The sequence below is a fragment of the Haliaeetus albicilla genome, chromosome 26 (assembly GCF_947461875.1).
Source record: "Haliaeetus albicilla chromosome 26, bHalAlb1.1, whole genome shotgun sequence".
NCBI lineage: Eukaryota > Metazoa > Chordata > Aves > Accipitriformes > Accipitridae > Haliaeetus > Haliaeetus albicilla.
The window spans coordinates 12,114,767-12,135,161 of NC_091508.1; the positions used below are offsets into that span (position 1 = coordinate 12,114,767).

The 20,395-nt window shown below is 49.3% G+C and overlaps 1 protein-coding gene across 2 annotated transcripts in view; it reads left to right on the forward strand.

Moving 5' to 3' along the window:
- The first annotated feature begins 8,833 nt into the window (after nt 1–8,833).
- LOC104320447 (discoidin domain-containing receptor 2) overlaps nt 8,834–20,395 on the forward strand; it is a 63,349-nt gene continuing 51,787 nt past the window's right edge. The window contains exon 1 of one of the 2 annotated variants that reach the window (XM_069771639.1): nt 8,834–8,976. The gene's annotated coding sequence lies outside the window, so the exon portion shown is untranslated. Of the gene's footprint in view, nt 8,977–9,094; nt 9,219–20,395 lie in introns of those variants that run through there. The other variant, XM_069771640.1, reaches the window with a different exon arrangement.

Genomic DNA, 20,395 nt, shown 5'->3' on the forward strand with positions numbered 1-20,395 from the left:
TTCATTACTAATCCCCAGCCTGACTCATTCGCGTGTTGGGACCAGGGCAGGTCTGAGGGCTCAGACACCACAGGGCAAAGCAGCAGAAATCCACATGAATTATTTTCTTATCGCGTGCTTCTTTTAAGCCACTTATATGATTTAGGTGCTGCCTGACAATATTGCACCAGTCGTGGGAGGAGGATGCCCAGCAGGGAGTGCAGCTAGGATGCTGCCCCTGAGCACAGCTTTAGCTAGCAGAGTTAAGAGACAAGCCATTTTACCCCACTCTGACCAGCTTCCAGGAGAGAGAGTGACTGAAGAGGTTGCTTGAGCCAATTCCTTACATCTTAGGAGTTGCCTTGCCATGAGTTGCCAATGAATAGATGATTTTGGAAGCAGCAATTTGTCTCCCAGCCCTCTGGACTTTGTCTTGGGGGTGGGGGGGGAGATGACCGAAGACCACTAAAGTTCTGTCTTCAAGCCCTGGCTGTGTCTCAGGTTTAAGTACTCATCTGGGCAGCATAAGAGACTGCCCTGGAAGGTGTTTTTCAGCAGCAAGTGTCTTGAGGTGAGCCACTGGCTCCAGCACTTGGTTTAAATGGGGATTAGGGACGATTGCAAAAGCCACAAGCAGTATTGCCACGTGGAATTAATGACCTTGGAGGTACTGGGTGGTACATACCTAGAAATGGGACTCCATGTATTATAGTCACTGTGTTAGTAGCTATGTTTTGGTTTTGCCCAAGACTTAGTTTCCAGTGGAATAAGCCTGATGACTGAGAGTTTTCGTATCATGACAGCAGGTTTTACAATGCTGAAAGCACAGGAGTTTGATGCCTTGTGACTTAAAGCCAACATAATTTTGTTCTTCCAAGAAGCAGAAAGCAAGCAGTGTTAGGGAGCCCAAAGGGCAAGAGGAGATGTCAAAGAATAGTTTTAAAATTTTAATTTTTGCCCTTTGCTGCTTTGTGATGGCTAAAGGCTGTCTGAGAAGACTTAGGAGAGATCAAGTTATATTTGATTTTACATTAGCCATCCAAAGCTGGTTGCCCAAGGCCTTTTTACAGAAGTCCATCTTTCATTCCCACCTGCTTGGTGCCCCATACTGACAAAGTGTTGTGGTTTAACTCCAGCCAGCAACTAAGCACCAAGCAGCTGCTCGCTCTCCCCCCGCCTCCCGCAGTGGGATGGGGGAGACAATTGGGAAGAAAAAAGTAACACTCATGGGTTGAGATAAAGACAGTTTAATAGGACAGAAAGGAAGAGAATAATAATAACAACAACAACAATAGAATTGGATTATACAAAACAAGTGATGCACAATGCAATTGCTCGCCACTCACCGACCGATGCCCAGTTAGCTCCTGAGCAGCAATCCACCCCCCCAGCCAACTCCCCCCAGTTTATATACTGGGCATGACATCACATGGTATGGAATACGCCTTTGGCCAGTTTGGGTCAGCTGTCCTGGCTGTGTCCCCTCCCAACTTCTTGTGCCCCTCCAGCCTTCCTGATGGCTGGGCATGAGAAGCTGAAAAATCCTTGACTTGGTATAAACACGACTTAGCAACAACTGAAAACATCAGTGTGTTATCAACATTCTTCTCATACTGAATCTGAAACATAACACTATACCAGCTACTAGAAAGAAAATTAGCTCTATCCCAGCCAAAACCAGGACACAAAGATACATGAAGTTTGCAGCTAAATCTTCTAAGTTCATGACAAAGATCCCAGAGAGCTGGAGACCTCTCCAGCAGGTTTGTGGGCACTCAGCCCTTTCAGGCTCTGTTTAGTCATCATAAGGCACAAAGAATTTGAATGTGAGTGTTACTTTTTTTCCTTTTCTGGGCATATCTGAGATTGAGCTTGCCAGAGCAAGTGCTGAGGTTGCTCGTTTTCTGGGCCATAGTGCTGAGATTGCACAGTGTCATAACAGAAACTGGGGTCTCCCACCTCCATCCCTCCAGCTCAAGGCCAGAGATTCTGGCAGATAGAATGGGAAGGCAGGGGAGGAAGGTGAGAGCATGCTTGTCCTCAGATTCCGTTTCTGTTCTTTATAGCAGATAGGCGAGTTTTAATGAAGGATACACTCTCAAAAGCACTGAAATGTCTCGAGGCAAAGTCTTGTGATAGACAGCTGTAATAAAGGAGACCAGAACTGGGGAGGAGAAAATTTGGAGCATACTCTTACACTGCTGTTAGCAGCGAGTGCCCGTGGGCAGATACATGGTGCTGGGGGTAGAGACATTCCAGAGCAGTTTGTGAGTCAGCCGAGCTCCTCCCATCACAACTTCACTCATCAAAGCAAGTATTTATAGCACAGGTAGGAGTAGGGAGAGAAATCAAAGAAGAGCTTCCCAGAAAGATTCATAAATCACTCCAAGAGTTCAGCTCTGGGGTGCTGCATTTAATGAGAATAAATAAAAAAACCTGTTGTTATTATTAATATTTCTTAATATTATTTCATCGGTCTGCTTTTTGAATTAAACCCATCTTTGAGCACAGAGATATTTCCATAGAGTTCTCACAGCTTTCAGAGCTACCCCGGCAGGCTGCTAAGGACATGCTGTCTTACACCAGAGAAAATATTTTCTCCAGCACAGATCTGCTGAAAAACAATTCAGAAAATCTGTCCAGGCCGATGTTTGCTGTCCGAACTGTCAGGAGACCTCCAGGCCTTCCAACAAAGCGAAGCAGGAAAGTCAGGAAGGTGCTGTACCCAGCCCAGGTGAGAAAATACTTGCCACGTCAGGAGAAAGACCCAGCCAAGCGGTGGCTGCTCTTCTTTGCTGGCATCATCCTCATGCAGGTCTTAACTGAGGATCCTGAGCAAGAGAGACTGGATAGGGGAGAAAGCCTTAGAGAGCAGCCGCTCTGTGCACCAGCATCACTGACGGCTGCACGGCTCAGGGCTGCAGGGAACAGCTCCAGAGAAGACAGAGCTATTTCAGAGGCCCCAGCAATCATTTTCTCATCAGCTTATGGGCACCAGCCTCTCAGGCAAACCACAGCAGATGTGCCACAACAAGCAAGGAGACAACCGCACATCTTCTGCAGGCAATGCTTGACCAGTTTGTCTCATGCAGAGCGCTAAACTGTGTGTGAGAAGCTGTCCTCCGACTCCTGCTCTTGGACATCAGCTGCTAGAGCATCATCAGCAGCAGAGGTGGTCTGCAAACTCCTGCACCCCTCTGAGGGGACACGAGGACTCTGGATGGTCATGGAGCCGGCGGTGGCCGGAAGAAGTATTGAAGAAAGCCCAGGGCTGCAGCAAGAACAGAGCTGATTCATTTGTGACTGTGATTAGAGATTGGGTTTCCAAGAACTGTAACAAAAGGCTGAAGGAATTAGATTTACGCTCCTGGGTTGGGTTTGTACTGTGCTAACCTACCTGCACTGTTGCATAACTTTTTTCAGTGCCTCCATTTGCATGTTGTAATTTACTGTCAGTTCTCACAAATTAGAAGTAGCTCAGCTTTCGAACCAAAGAGAGTGCAAAGGTCCTGTGCATTTTTCTTTCTCTGTAACACCATAAGAATAAAACTGCTAAGATCAGACTTTCACAATGTGTTTCATCTGACATTTTAAAATTAAGGTTTGCTGCTCTGCTGCATGCTGAAAAGTGCTGACCATCTTGGAGAAATAAAACTGTCCAACCAGCAAGAATAGTGGGGTCAGAGCCACAGCAGGACCCGGACACCGACACGCTGGAGCCCAGCATGGGGAGAGAGTTCACAGACCTGGGTCAGGCATGGGATGGGACACAACATGAGCCACAGCACTGGGCTAAGATATCTTCTTGGAAAAAAGCTGGGACGCCCCTAAAAGAAACCTGGGCACATGCTGGGAAAGAGGGTTGGTCAAGGGGGGAGGCTGAACTAGAGATCACAAGTAGTCGGTTCTAACCAACACTTCTACTCTTGCTGTGTTTATCAGGGGTTACTGGGAGGTTAGCACCACTTTGTGGTTCTGTGCATAAAATATGGGATTAGCCACTGGTCCAAAGCAGTATTTTTGTAGGTTTTTTTTGAACAGAGTGAATGTGTGATGGTGTCTGGGGGGCTACATAGCAACGTGCAGCTCAGAGTGGGGCTGCTGCTTCCCAGACACAAGAAGGCTGCCCGAGTTAGGAATAAAGAAATCTGGCTGAGGACCTGCTTTTTGCTCCTTGTCCAGCCATGGGGCTTATTGCAAAGAGCCACTCATGGCTCCTTGCTGGAAATGCAGAGTCCAGGATTTTCAGTGGATGATATTTTGAGTTTACTGAATTTCCTGGGCTGTTTTTTCACCTGGTCCCTGAGGCTGGGATTCAGCTGCCCTAATTTAGGCATCCTGAGGAAAGCCTGAGTAAGTCTGCCCAGGATTTCCCCAGCACTCCATGAAGAGCGTGCCTGGGAGCCCAGGTCTGGGGAAAGGCCACCTGGAAAACCTTCTCCAAGCTATGGCCTGTGCTCCGGTCTCATGTATGTCATGTATCAGGACTCCCCCCATGAGGGTCAGTCCCAAAAGGCCACGCTATGCTTTTGCAGCCCCCAGCTTTGCCCTTCAGGTCTCCAGTCCAACCTTCCACTCTGCAGAACAACTTCAAACTTTTGCTGGGTTGCTCAGGGCTGTGTCCAGCCCAGCTTTTAAAATCTCCAAGAGTGGAGATTTTATCACCTCCTTGGCCAACCTCTTACACTTGCCTGGGACTCCAGATCTTTTCCATGCCACATCATGACAGTCAGCTGGTGTGCCTCACACAGCTGTTCACTGAGCAATGTGTCTCAGAAAGCAGGTCTTTTCGCGGCAACAGCAATTATTTCCTCAGGCTCTGGTAAGCGCAGAACTCAGATGTTTCGTAATGACCTAGAGCAGCCGCACATGACCCAGGGATGGAAGGAAGCTGGATCGCACATGCTGTGATTGCAGAAGAGGTGTGGAAAAGCCAAGTGCAGCACTGCAGGCCACAACAGAGAAGAGCGGGGAGCTGCAGCCCACGGCAATTACAAAGACTTGCTTATACCTCGAAAAAAAATGTAGCTGAAAAAGCTGAATCGTTAACAGAATTTAGCTACTTAATTTCTACTGAAAAAAAAATGAGCAACCTGTCTGTGTGCAGCCAGGGAACTGTCTGGAGTAAGGAGCAGCTGGGATATGACTTCTGTGAGTGGTGGTCCAGGATAAGCCCTTCAGAGGGGCTCTACATCCCTTGTGTGGGCAGGGGAAGACATGCAATCACAAGGAATAACTGAATGTGGAGTTTTGGAAAACTCTGGAATTGTAAAGATCCTTGACAATAAAAAGATCTTTCAACAATGGTGGTCCTGGTGTTGAAATCTGTCAGTTGATTAATTGTAAACTTGGAGATCAAGGACTTTCCCAAAGCGCAGCATAGCCCAAAGGTATCACCAGAGGGCAGCAGAGACAGACTCTGAGCAGGACCCAGAAGGCAGTGGCCTGCAGCGTTTCAGACGCCCAATACGAAACCGCAATGGCGCATATGCAAGAAATTGCTGAGGATGCTGTCAGTACCTTGCAGAGAGCTGATGTGGTGGGAAAACAGAATCTATCAAAACAAACTAGCGTGCTGGGGCATAACTCAGCAAAATGTATACAGACATGCATTCAATATAAAAAAAACCACCCATCACCAACTCTTACGGGTGAGAAGTTTTATTGTTCTATACAGCATAGGACAGCAAGCTGAGGTATATGGTAATGCAGCTGTAACACAGGCCAACATTCAAGCCAGACATTGACAGACTAAACCAATGCAACCACTGAAAATTCATTTCAGACCTGGTGAATGAGCTAAATACAAAAAGGACCGTTACAATCGGTCTGTTGCATGAAGTCTAGTGTTTCAGTCGTGGTCAGCCCCTACTCCTATCTATCTGTTACATTCCTGTTTGCTGCAACAGTTGCTTTTGGCAGGATGTAGCATGGACAGGACCAGCTCTGGCCAAGGGCAGAAGTGAAGGACGCTGCTAGGAGGACACATCCCTGCTCCACAGCACGGTGCTGTGAGTGCTGTCACCCAGCCAACCCTCACCCAGCCTTGTTGTAGCTATTCCCAGGCCTGTGCATCGCCAGGGCAGTTTGGAGGCACGTGCACCAGCTCTGGCTGAGCTCACAGGGGATGAGGCAGCCTGGCAGGACAGCTTTGGGAGCCCTGTGGTGCCCCGGAGGGATAACATGTCTGCGCTATACCGCAGTTGGCAGAGCAGCATATCCAGACAGGCTCTGAAGCTGGGACATGCCAGGACCCAGTCCTGCACTTGAATTTCCAGTCCCGCACAGGGCTTGTGGCTCCTGCTAGTAGCTGCCTTTTCTGCAGGTGGGTCCCTTGCACCTCAGCTCTATTGCCCCAGAGGCCTCCACCCTTAACCTGAAGTCCCTGGGCCAGAGCCTGTGTGTCACTCCTTCCTCTCCCAGAGCTCCCAGTTCCCTGCTCTGCCTACTCCACAGCCTTCCAGATCCATGCTACAGCCCCAGCCCCTTCTTTCCTCACACCACCCTTCCCTCCAACCTCTTTTCTTATCCAAGTCTGCTTGGGTCATCTCAGCCCAGGTCATCTCTTCCTGGTGCCCCAGACTCCCCCAGACCTGCTGCTGGGCACAGAGTCCTTTGCTCCAGGACAAATCCCTGCTGGTAAAATCTCTCAGAAAAGAGCATCCAGGTGTGTACTGGGAGCAGCCCCCGGGACATTCCCACCATGTTCCCTGCCTGAAGACAGTCCCTGGGGAGCGTGATAGATGCACTACCCCAAACCCAGGCCAGGGACTGTTCTGGCAGTTTGTCATTACCTATGATCACATTCCTGTACCCAGCAGCAGCCCCAGGAGCAGCTTAATTAAGTACTATAGAAGCATCCTACGGGACGAGGCGCACTGTGAGATGCAGCACTCCAAAGATGCTCCTAAAGGGGAACCTCTTGCTGTGTTTCCCCGATCCTACAACATGAACACTCTTCTGACCCTCCATTCCCATGCTCATCCAGAGCAGACACAGAGCTGCTCAGTATTTTTTCCAAGGCAGCCATAAGAAAACCGTTCATAACCTCGCTAGCAGAGATCTGCACTCCCGCAGTGTAACAGCAAGCTCTGCCACAGCTTTTCGACTCTCCACCAAACGTAGGAGCTGGCACCACTTCCCCTCACTTTGACACAAGGGGCACCAATGCTGCTCCCTGCAGAGACATGCCATGGGAGTTATAAACGCAGCTGCTTTCATAAGGCGCATTATTCACCCTCTGGCTCACTCTAAGTTGGACTGATGATGCCTCAGGAGTGTAATGGAGAAAATATTAAAGTGGTTTTTTGTTGCACTGCCTCACCTAGGTATTACGTGCTGCACTACTCCATTGCACAACTGGATGTCTGAAAAAGGGGAGCCTGAAAAGATTACTGTAAATAAGACTTAGAAAGAAGAAAAAAATCAGGGGAAATGATCAGAAGTCAGTAGACAAATGAGCAATCCAGTGAAGACACACCAGAGTCTGTACTTCTTGCCTCACAGCATTAAAGAGCCACTCAAGAGAGTTAAAAGACATGAAGTTGAAAACTGATTTGTGTTCACTCACACTGCAAAACATGAGTGAAAATTCTTTATAGGAGACAGCAAGTTTGATTGTAAGGACCACAGGATTACCCGAACACCCAGCATTTCTGCTTCCTGGAGCAAAGCGATGTTCTTCACCATTATTTGCTCTTAAACAGTATCTTCAAAATGTCCAACTTTACACCCAGAGACTATGTAGCTCTCTCCAGCTGGCCGCTAGTCTAATGTTTTGGCTATGTTTTCACCTGAGGTATTGAAAACTTCCTCTGAGCATACCTTTTCCTGTTAACCAGTATTCTCCTTCCTTTCCTTCCTCCTGCTCAGGAGAGTTTCCCACTCGCCTTCACTTTCTTTGGCTTCTTTGTGGCCATGTGTCTGGACAGCCCCAGGGAAGGGCCAATCTTCACTGACACCATCCTAAAAAGTAGCTGAAACGATCTCAAGTTTGTTGAAAAGAGGCATGTGTGGGAGAGGCTGTCGTACCTGAGCCTCCCTGTGTCCTCAGAGGCCACCATCAGCACACGCTGGCTGGTGGCCCAACAACGCCAACTGCCATTGTGGCCACACAGCACGGGCACTGGCTCTGGGAGGGTGCTGGGGGTGGCGGGGAGGGACCCACCGGCACCACGGCGGTGATGGGACCCTAGGGGACATGGCAGTGACCTGGGGTAGGTGGCAGTGACTGGGGAGCATGGGGTGCACAGCGGTGGCCCAGGAACATGGCGGCAGCCTGAGGTACGTGGGGGAACCCGAGGACATGGCAGGGCCCTAAGGTACATGAGGTAACCTGGGGACGTGGCAGGGCCATGAGGTGCACCAGGGGGACACAGGGACACAGTACGGCCCTGAGGCATGTGGGGTCACCTGGGAACACAGCTCAGCCCTGAGGCACACGCTGCCACAGCAGGGCTCTGAGGCACACGAGGACACCTGAGGCACACTGGGACCCGGCTCAGCCCTGAGGCCCATGGGGACACGGCGGCGCCCTGCGGCACACAAGGACACGGTGGAGCGCACAGGTACACCGGGCCATGGCTCAGCCCTGAGGTTCCCGGGGGACAGAGGAACATGGCGGAGCCCTGAGGCACACGGGGAACTCGGGGACATGGCGGGGCACTGAGGCACACGGAGGACACGGGGTCACGGCGCCGACCACAGGCCGCCCCGCCGCTCCCCAGCGCGGCCCCGGCCCAGCGCCGAGCGAGTCGCGGCTCCCGCCCCCCGCGCCGCGTTGCCGTGGCGACGCCGCCCGGCAGGCCCCGCAGCAGCGGCGGCCGGCAGAGCCGCCGCGCGCCGCGCCAGCGCCGTTCCCCCGCCGCCCCGGAGAGCTGTCGCTTTAAGAGCGGCGAGGCCGCGGCCGCAGCCGCCCCCGCCCTCGCCCGCCCGGCGGCCGGAAGGGGGCCGTGATGCAGCGCGCCCGCCCGCGCCCGCCGCCGCTCGGTCTCTCAGGTAAGCGCGGCGGCTCGCCCGGCCCCACCCCGCCCTCCTCCTCCTCCGCCACCGCCGCCACCGGGGGAGGCGCTGCCCGGGGCGGCGGCCCCGCCCCGCCCCGCTGGGTGCCCGCGGGCCCGTCCGGCCGCTCGGCGGGGCTCGGGGGGCGGCGGGGCCGCCGCGGTTCCGCCCCGTGCTCGGCCGCCGCGGGCGGGCGCAGGTGCGGGAGGAGCTCGGAGCCGCTCCCGGAGCGCCTTTCGGTAAACCCGGCGGGGCTTTCGGCCACCCGTGGGTGTTGGGGGGACCAGCGCCCGAGCGAGGACGGCTCGGCGGGGTCCCTGCGGCCCAGGCGCCGCTCGCCCCCGGGGCCGGGCCGCCCCCTCTCCCTGGCTCTTGCGGCCCGCGGCCGCCCACGGTGGGCAGGGGCCGCTCGCCGGAGGTGGGACGGGGTTGCCGATTCCCCCCCGCCCCCAAAACCAGGGCACCCCGTTTTGTGCTTGGCTGCGGTTACCGCTGCGAGTTGTAGCACTTGGTTTTACTCACTGGTGTGTGCAAGAGCCCGTAACCTTGTTGAAAAGCTGCTCGGGACAGTTCGGTGTTTTAAGGCAGTTAATGCAGCGAGAGACCTTTTTAATTTATGCTGCCAGCAGTACTTAACGGGGTGTACTTTCTTTGTTAGGCCTCTTCGCCTGGCCACGGTCAGGAGCAGGCTGCACCACCGCTCCTGCTCAAGGGTTTCTCCACAGGTAGAAGGTGACGCCGGGTTTTGTCTCTCCGCTCCGTGCACGTTACCCCTGCCTGGGACCCAGACCCTGCTGCCCTGCTCCTCTGGGCCCCTGGCACCGAGGTGCCTGCGGGCAGGCACCGACCCAGAGCGGGGACTGCCACCAGCTGCGAGTGCACCGGGCCTTTTTGTTGTTCTTTTTCTTTCCTGAAGCTGGATCAGCTTTCAGGCAGGTTCTTTGTGGCCCTACCAGCAGCTGCTGGGGCTGTGCAAGGTGTGAGTAAAGCGGGCAGGAGGGAGTAAGCTGCGCTGCTGCGGTGTGGAACGACGGTGTTAGTTACGCTCAGGTGCCGAGATCTGGTTTTTCCGTGCAAGCATGAGAGTTAGACACCTGTGCTGGCTGATGGTTTCGTTTGCTTGGATTTTTTTTCCCTTTATGAAAAGAAAGAGCTTTCCTTTTTTATTTTCCTTAAGCAGACCTCTGTGGGAAAACTTTGCTTTTAAACTTATTTTGGCCTTTTCTTAGTTGATACTATTTCAATTTCTTGCCGTTGATGCTTTTCCCTTTCTTCCTTTTTGTGCTGGATGTGCTGGCTTTCTGTTTCTTTGGCTGGTCTGGCTTCTAAATGTTCTTTAATGGCGGGGGGTGTGGCACAGAATTGGGAAAAGATCAAATATAAGAATCTGGGACTATTTCATGTTAGCTTCTCTAGTGGAATCTTGTAAGCCAAAGGGGAAGAGGAGAGAACAGAAAAAGTGATCAAGTGGAGCGCAGGGTGCTTTGCTTTGTTCAAGGCAGAAAGTGAAAAATGTTATGAGGGAGTGACTGGGATTTTGTTTTGCTTATATTTCCCTTCTTTTGAGGTTGAAAGATAAATGAACATTTTGAAACACTTCGGTTTAAAATGCCAAGCTCTTCTTTTTCTCTTCAACTGACTCCATTGAAAAAAGAAAAAAAAAAAAAGTTCTTTTAAAAAAAAATGTAGCAGCAGTTCTCCAGTTGTGGAGCCAGAAGTAGTGTCGTGTGTGGGCAGAGAGGCCTTGCTGCTCATCCATCAGCCGTTCCTGCCTTCTCTCTGTGGACCGTAAAATTAGAAAGGCTCCGATGTCCGTTTAGTCTGATAGTCTGGGTAATGTGGGCTGTCGAAATCAAGAGAAGCTCTTTGTGAATTAGCTGCCATGCCGTTCGTGGCTTGCTCAGCCTGCAGGTTCTGGCCTCTGGTGTATAATTGAGGAAAGTAATTGTATTTTAAGAAGACTTAAATCTATTACCCAGGTGTGTGCTTGTCCCCTGGGCAGATGTCAGGGGGTGTGAGCTTTATTTTGCTGCCAGCAAGTGATCTGTGGCCTTCTGAAGGTGGTAGGCTGCAGTTTGAAAATTGTAGCATTTTAAACTTTTAGGAGTGGTCCATGTGAGACCCTGTCCTTTTCCTCCCCTGGGAATTGCCGAGGTGACCTGCTTCCTCCCCCAGAGCAGGCTCCTTGCCTTTCCCAGGGGCTTTCATCTTTCTCATTCAATTCATTGTCCAGAAAGACTTTTATTTGTTGCATCTTTCCTGAATTTGCTTTTTGTGCACAATGACAAGCTTGGCCATAGAGAGCATAGGTCCGCAGTGAGGGATGGAGTGTCAAGAACAACTAGAACTGGGTGTAATCGAGAACTGTCAACTTTGCAGCAAAGGAGGATGTTCAAAGCATGTGGCTGTCTATTGAGGCTTGAGGTAGCTCCTTGGATAACACTGAGTGGGGATTTGGATCTCCAGTTCTAAATAGTAATTGAGGAGAAAGTGTCAGAAAGTCTCCTGAGTTTCCAAATACTGGGGAGTTGTTTTGGCTGGAGTCCAAAGGTGAAATAGCAGTAGGACTCTGCGTGGCTTTCCTTCAGATGTGCTACTTGCTGCTGCAGTTTGCACCATCTGATGTGGTTGTTGTTCTTCTGAAGGCATCCTAGAGTGACTTCAGAACAACTGAAATATTCAAGAACTGGTGTCTTGGAGTACTCTGCTTGTTCTGGGTTTCCTGCCCTTCCTTCTCTTTGAGGTGGCTGTTTCCTGGGGAGTTTGGCTGCAGTGGGGGTCTGTGCCCTGGAGGGGCCAGCGGTGTCCCTTGAGAAGGCATTTGGGTAGCAGAGTGATAGCCCAGAGCCCCTGCCAAGTGGGAGACCAGTGCAGAGAGCAGCATGCCCAACCCAGTGATGTACTTGGGGAATGGTGCAGCCGCACTCTGAATCTCTCAAGCCAGGCGCACTGGGATGCTCTTGGCTGGGCTGAGACAGCACAGGGCAGTTAGGGACGTGGGAGAGGCCTGGGTGTCCAGGAGGAGAGAGGAATTTGGGAGAGAGGCAGATTTAACAGGGAGCAAATGCCCACCACAGTGTTGAACAGCACAGACGGAATAGCTGCTTCTGCGCAGCATGCCCTTGCTGGATCAACTTTAGGCAGTTTCTCGGTGAGCCCATGGGTGAAATTCACTGTTTCATTTCCCCAAATGTCCTGCCATCCCCTTGGGCCGTTTGTATCTGCTGGTGTTTGCCAGACGTTGCCTGAGCTGCTCTTAAACTGCAGATGTTTTTGCAGGTTCCCAGTTATTGCACAGTTGTTCTTACAGTGTTTATTTTAGTGGTTATAAACTGATTTTTAAAAAGGAGTTGGAACTTGAGCTGGAAAGTCTCCTTTTTCTTCTTCCCCTTCCATGATTTGGTTGAGAAGCTGCACCATAGGAGGTAGCAGCTTAGCCCTTCAGTATTGCCCCCCCAGCTTATGCTTTGTACTTTGAGATGTGGTTTCCCAGGGATTCAGGGGGTGGTTGTCCTGTACCTTGATTTTAGTAGTAGAGATATGTTTGGGTGGGGGTGTCTGCTCTTAACCTAGTAAAATTAGGAACTTGGCTAGGCAGTAAAAAAACTTGGAGACCTTTTTTCTCATAACATTTTGTTTAGCCTGAATGTTTGCAGTCAAACAGAGCTATGTGTTTCTTTCTTAAAGACACAGAGAGCAAAAAGCTCTTTAGGGCAATATTTCAAATTGCTCTGAGGTTCAGAGCCTCATTTGGAGCTAGAAGGTGCCACTGTTGACCAAAACAGTTTCACCATGACTCTGTCATCCTGCATTGTACAGGGCAAAGTCCCTCACAGCGATTCTCATGGTGGGTTCAAGCACTGTGGGTTGAAGTGTAGGTAATCTTTTTAAAAAGTAGTAAGTAAAGATACAAATTGAAGGAGAGCCCAGTGCGGTTAACTTGATCCTCTGCTCTCCTGGTAATAAATGTGTGTTGCCTTTCCACTCTGATCTTTGCTTCCTTCTGTTTGTTTCATAACAGTTACTTTTGCAAGTTGAACTGAAAATAGGTGCTGGAAGTGGTGAATAATCTCTTCACTTGGAATAATCTATGGCTGGGAAGAGCCAAGGGTTCAGTCCTCCTGATCTCTTTTGTTAGAGGCAGGCTAGCTTTTTTTTTCTTCCTCCTGTGTTCTGTGTTGAACATTAAACAGTGATTTCTATGCAAGAATTTTAAGGAAAGCCTTTCAGAGTACTTGAATGACCAACTGGGGGCAGCTAAGAAAGGGTTGCCTGGGAGATGCTGTTGAGACCAGCTAATGCAGCATGTGACAGCTTTCGTGGAAGAAAGTGAAGAAAGGCAGGATTGTGATCTGATTTTCCCTCCTTCCCCTTTAGGGTGCAGGAGTGGCGGTCCTTCTTCTGAAGGCTCAGGGGATGCAAATGTGACTGAGTTTGCAGGCACAAGAGTTGTGCTGCTTGTTCTACTCACCACAGGAATAAAAAGGAACAAGGTGCAGCTGTCCCTGCAAAGACAACCTGAGAGTGTAGTCTGGGAATCAAATGCTACACTTCATTTCCTACACTCTTTGCAGTGCTTGTGCTTCCCCAAGGTTTTCACTGGGAGGGGAAGGATGTTGCCTTGTGGGGATGTAGCACGGGGAGGGAGTGTAGGGCTCCTGGATGCTCCTGCAGCGTCACCAGAAAATTAGGTAAAATTCTGTTAGATCACTTCAAGCAATCTCAGGGTAAAGCTGGCTTTCTGGGGAGCTTACTGTTTGTTCCCTTACTCCTCTTCAGAGCTTCCACTGTACTGGTTATTCCCCTCTCTGGGTGCGTGTCTAGGGCCCAGATGATAATTGTGGGGAAATGCTGAAATACATATCCAGAAATGAAGAAAATATTGTGTCTTACGTGTTCAGGTCACCACCGTTGCATGTTTAATGGATTGCTTTTCTGGATGCTACTCAACTTGCAGCTCTGAGTTTGTTCTTGTGCTCTTCCAGTGCCTGCTTAAAATGAGTTTGCATGAAAATGTGAGTGCTTTCAGGCTGTGGAGAATGAAAGTGTGATGCTCCAGTTAGGTGTTGGCAAACCGTCCGGCTGTCTGGAGTTGTGTGGGAGGAGAAATGGTTTCTTGGTTGTGTGACCCCAATGGGGAGAAGAGCAGCTGGGGTTTAACAAACTGGTTAAAATTATATAGGCCCCCAAATTCTCCAGAGACATCTCTCCTTTCCTAGAAGCTTCCTTTAACAAGCTGATTTCTCAGGCTGATTGCTTGCAGATGAGATCATGCAGTGTGTTTTGCAGGGAAAGAATCTGAACTTAGACTGGTGAGCCAGAAAGTTTTAACACACAAGTCACATGCCCAATGTCCTCATGGCACATACAAAACACTAGAGACTGTGAAAGTATCCGTCTTCAGGACGGCTTTGTGCTTCAACGAGCTTTCTAAATATGAAGGATACCAAGGGATGCTCTAAAGTGCTGGGTCCTGTTGCTTGGACAGCAACAGGAGATAGCAAGGAAGTATTTCATCTTTCCTTAGCTCTGTTTCTCTCTTTAGTGTGTGTGGTGTTGGGATAGGCCCAAGCGAGGGAAGGCTCTCATCTGCCTTAATTCCACAGACGTTTTTCTGCTGGCTTCAGCAAAGGAATTTATGTAGAATTGATGATATTTTTTTCTGTTAATGCATGAGAACATTCTGAGCAGGGAAGACTTGATGCTAATGTTCTGCTGCAGAGGATCCCACCAATCTCGGGTCCCTCTCAAAAGCAATGTTTTCCATTCTCTTGATGGCAGCTGGGTTAAGGTGTCCTTAACAGAAAGGACTCTTCTTCCAAAATAATCACAGCCATCATTCAAGAATGTTGAAAATTAAGCAAAGCTGTTCTAAGGTGATGTTGGGTGGTATTCCCAGCATAGGGGAGCAAGCTAAAAACTTCTGTGGCCAGTAGCCTTAAAGTACAACCCATTCTCACAGGCAAGATAGAAAGGCACCTTCCTGATGCCAGTGCCTCTTTGTACTGAAAATTACTTCTTCCAAATCAAGAAGGCATTAGTTATGCAAAAACACTTGGGGGGGGGGGGGGTTTGCTAATACTGATTATGGAAATAGGAGCCAAGGAACCACTTGTTCCCAGTCTCTCTTTAAAAAAAAAAAATCGGAATCAGACTGTGCAGGGAAAATTTCAAATTCCAAACTTGAAATTCACCAACATTTTATGCAACTTGGAGAGAGGAATGTATAAGGCAAGATGTATTAAACTTCCTACCACTCCACATCAGTGTTCTTCTGCCTGTAAGGGAGTCTCATTCTATGGGTCACTCTTGTGAGCTTGCTTTCTGAAACAAATAGTTGAAAGTAAATCTTACAGATCTTACAGGTGAGCACAGGCTTGGTGGTATTTTTTTTTTTCCTGTCACTATGCTGCAGACTTAAGCATGCCTGCTCCATGGGAGTTTATCAGAAGCTCTTTCCAATGCGTAACTTCACACAAGTATTTTATAGAGGTGGAAAGTCAAGCACATGGAAGTGGAAGACACCTATATGCAGGCTCGTCAAACTTCATTTGGCATCCTTGTGAGTGTGTAGTACAATGCAAGTTAAAATAGCTACTCTCTGTGTTGTATTATTTTATTCCCTAGGTAAAATAGTTGTGAACATAAGTTGCTTTGGTTCTATGCCCTTACTGACTGGCTAATAATCCCAGGATCCTTCTTTTAATGAAAAGAAGTGGTAAAACTCTTGTTGCTCTGACAGATTGCAGTGAGGTTGTATATTTTTCGTAGCAGCTCAACCATTTCATTCTTCATGCTGTTCCCTGTTCCTGGATGGGATCCTGCTGGGTCTGTTCACAGGCTGTCTGTCCACCTGGAGACTGGCTGATGATCGTCCTGGGGCCACTGGCTGGGTCGAGCAGTGTGTACACATGGGAGGTGATGATCTGTACCCTGAAGAGTGCTGCCTAAACCTTGTTTTGTCCATGAAGCTTCAAGTGTGGAGCTGTTGAAAAAACAGCCCACTCAGAACTAATGCTTGCAGAATGCATGAGCAAGGAATTAAACTGGGTGGAGTTATTCCAAAAGTTGGATTTGGGGCCTGTTCGCTCCTAATGCAGCAGCTCTCTGGGTGTTTGCTTGGAAGGGCTCCCAGCATGGATGATGCTCTTCTGACCTGATTTGACTTTCCTTTTTTGATGCTTAGATACTGTGCCCAAATCTGTCTGAAAAGCTCTGCAGTGCAGAGCTCCAGTGCCTGATGAACCTGAAACAAGTCAGCTCCTGTCAAGAGATGGTAGTGAGATGATCAGCTCATATGTGCCATGGCAGATGGAGGACAGGGTGAGAGGACAAGAGGAGGGACAGACAAAGTAAACAGTTGTGTTTCTTCCCCAGGACTGTCCTATGTCCTGAGTCTGCCAGCTGCGATCTGGAGGCCAGAAGAATAGGGTGGGGTATTTTCTTCCAACCAGATGAATTTATGCAGTGAAAATGAGAAGTTAGTTCAGTTTCTCTGGGAATAGCATTTAAGGTGTAAAAATGTTCCACCCATCAGTAACGAAGAGCTGCTGAAGAACAAGCAAATAGAGAGACAGAGCCTGCAGAGCACACTGTGTTTGCAGCTCTTTTTCCTTGAAGGATGAGAAACTGGGCATGTTTTTGTTGCATGTATCATTTGGTAGTGGTATCAATTATTTGTGTTGCCTTCTCGTGGAGAGCTAAACTAGCCAAGTGTCAGGTTTTGTTGTCCATCTCTATTACTGTTATGTTATTTCATTTGTGCTCATTTGTTTCTGCCTGTCAAAAAGTAAAAAACAAACAAACAAAACAACAAAACAAAAAACCATAACAAAACCCCCCCAAACTTGTAGCAGAAATAGCTGGAGTACCAGTATTCTCTGATATGAAAATGTCAGACTATAATGAGTGCTTTTCACTGAGCTCAGGCTGTTTCTACTGTTCCTGACAAGCTGTCACATCTTCATGGTGGGTAATGTGATCTTCCAGGAATGTTTATCTTTCATTTCTGCATTTATAGTGGAGCTGAGCTGGAGGTGCCTGTAAGAACATGTGCGGTGCCAGCCTCCAACGCCATGGTATTGTTTGGGATGAGGTGTTGGCCATGTGTGCTATGATTCAGCTGCTGAAGAGAACAAATCAGCAGACTAGCAGAGCTAGCCATGCAGTGAGCTCCCTCACTGTTTCCCTGGACAAGGGTCCCAATGCTGTAAATTCATCTTGTGGACTTTGTTTTTAAGTGCATGTGTTTTGCATTTGTCTGGATTGCGATGGATATTATTCAAATGACCCAACTTCCCAAAGTGTCCTTCCTCTTTCCCTGAGTTTGACGCCATCCATGTACATACTTAGCTAGCAGCAATCTTGTATTTTCTTTCATGTTTTGGGACAACCTAGCCAGGGCTTTACTCTGAGAAAATGAGCTTTGCTGGCCAGTGCCATGTACAGATCCCATGGGTCAATCCTGGCAGCACCATGGGCAGATAGCTGGGAGGAATGGCACTGATGGCAGTTTCTCTGGTGGCCAGCGACCCTCTTTCATCTCGGCGCCTGCTGCTGTTTCCCCATCACCCTCCAGACAAAGCACCTCATGTAGACATGCTGCTTTCTCCCCGAGGACTGCACCCACCAGTGATTAGATGTGGTTCAGTCTCTGCTATGGCATTTTTTGGCCTCCTCCCAGCGCTGGAAGGACACCAAAGAGCAGCAGTGCTTCTGAGACCTCCCTAGAGTAAAGACTTAGAGAGGGAAATGATTTTTCTAGTTGCTTCTAATGTCTTGAGAGCTATTGGCTGTCTTGCTTTTAACCTGTATTATTGGAATTATTGCAAGCTTTTGTATTTGAATACATAGCTGAAGTTAAATGCCAGAAAGAAATCTCTTATGGCGGATGTTAATTTGTGCAAGGATGGTCTGGTGCAGTGTACTGACCCTGTTTGAGACCCGTGCAATACATCAAGGCACAGATACTGGTACTGCAGTATCCCTACCAGTACAGAATTAGCCCTGATTGTGTCAGTGCTGACATCTTTAACCAAGCTTTTAATATAATCTAGAAAGATCTCTTCAGAGAAACTTGATGCAAGTCTCTCATAGAACTGTTGGCAATAATTATTCTGCCTCTTCTCATTTGCTGTCACAGAATGATGGAAATACTGGTTGGAAGGGACATCTGGAGGTCTTCAGCCTGACCTGCTTGAAGTGGGACTGTCTCCAGCATGTGATTGCCTCAGCCATGGTTTTGTCTGGCCAAGTCTTGAACAGGGATGGAGCAGTGTACCATGCTGGATCAGCTTTTGTTTGCTTTTGCTTGAGAGTTGTACCTAGTGAACCACCTCATAGTGTCAGTTATGCATTTAGGTTTGAATTACCTCATCCTGCAGGTTTAAAAACATTTAAGTGAACTGTTAGGAAGTGTCCCAGTAGGGCTAATAATGTAATGTGTAATGTATCTGAATCCTTCTGTCTTTTCCGTGCTAGTATGGGAAATATGAGCAGACGCTAGGGCTGTTTCTGCAGGAAAAGGCAGGGATCCTGTTAGATGGTTTTCTTATGTTTGCACGGGGTATTACAGGTGAAGCAGCGCTTGTAGGGTGTATCCCGCTGTTGGAATGAGTACATGGGTGTTCCCCTCAGTATTAGCCATGGTGTTTGCCCAGATATGAGCAGGGCTTGTCAGGAGGCACAGGATGAGTGCTGCGAGCATCCTTCGCGCTGAGGCTGAGTGTAGGATCAGTGCCGGCCAGCTGTGTGCCCAGGCTGAGGCCACACATACACGAGGCATGCAGTTGCCTTTTGTCTAACCTCCTCAGCCCCTTGCAATGGGAGGAGAGGGTTTTCCCCAGAGTCTACTGCATTTATTTCAGAAAAAATACGGGGTCATGAGATGAGTGTGGCTGTTGGAGTGCACATCTAAGTTGCCTGACGTGGTTCTGAGTATTAATGGGAACAGAACAGCTCTCTACATCCAAGAAGTAAACTTGCCTTCAGAAATGCCACAAGCTTCTGGACGCAGTGGGTGTCCATGAATGGCATGTAGTCAGGCCAGACCAGAGGCCTGCTGCTGCGTCTGGGCTGGGCTGGATTTCTTCAGACAAAACTGCAGATTGCAACACCCTTATGCTTACTTAGGCCAGGAGGCCTTGCTTGCAAGGGAGATGGCTGAGATGCAAGATGCTGCTGAGGAGGTGGAAGCTTCCCTAGCCAAGGCCTCGTTGCTAGACTCAAATCTGGCTGCATCTCCAGACTTTGCATCCCCTCATGCAATGGGGAGATTCAGAAATTATGCGCGTGCTTCACTGGCACTGAAAGTGAGAGCTCCTGTGGGCTGGTTGTGATCTTGCTTGGCACTGCCTTCTGCTCTGGAGATCCATGTTGTATTCCTGTTAGAGTGCAAACTAGCTGTTCTGTCAGATGAGTCCGGTGGTGTGGAGTGAGCAGCAGTGTCCTTGGGTTTGTTACAAATTCCCACTTGCACTGTGCAGAGGGGCCCTTTGGTATCTTGCCTATCTGAACTGCACACCCGAGAGCATGCTCCTGCCTTTTGTTTCCATACCAGAGCCAGTGAAAAGGACTGGGACTGTGGGCTTCTGCAGTCTTCTGGTTATTTGAAGATGATAGTCCTTGCTGAGGAATCGCAGAAATGTGGTGACTACTGTTGTCAGCTGCTTTCTGCATGCTAGCTTTGGACGAAAGTGCAGAGGTCAGGTTTGGGGTTGTATGGCCAGAGGGTCCTGGAGCAACAGCTGTACAGCAAGAGCTTCAGGGATGTCAGCTAGAGCTGACTTTTGGCTGACAGCTCTTGTTTTACCACCAGTTCTATGCACCACTTATTTTTGCAGGGGTCTGTCTTTGTGCGTTGCAGGCAGAGGAGCTGTAATGGCATCACTGCCACAAGCTGAGCTCTGCCTGTTCAGTGGTTCAGTTGGTTTGGTGTCCCTTGCTGGGAAAAGCAAATGGCTGGTGCCAAATCTCTCCCTTCCCACATGCTGTCCCTCCTCACTGAAGCTTATAGCAAGTGCTTATGGTTTGCTTTGGCTTTCTGTTCATATTCTCCATGTCTCTGGAATAAAATCTCCAGTGAAGGAAGTTGATTAGCTTTTCTCTGAGCTGGATTTGGAATTAATACTCAGACATCGGTCTTCTCAGGTCCCCACAGCTTGTAGTTTTTGACGTGAAATGTGCCAACACAGATTCACTGGGGAAACTTCTGGGGAGAGGAACAGATTTGGGGAAGTACCATGGCAGGTGAGATAGCAGGGCTTTGTCCCCCACCAGTCCTGGGACCTGTGCAGCTCTGCTTGTCAAAACTCTCCTTACGCTGCCTTCCTTGCTCCAAACTTGTTACAAGGATGGAGGGCAGAAAGAGCTGGCCTACTGCAGTGGCGGGGGAGGAACACATGAAGGACAGTGCTCA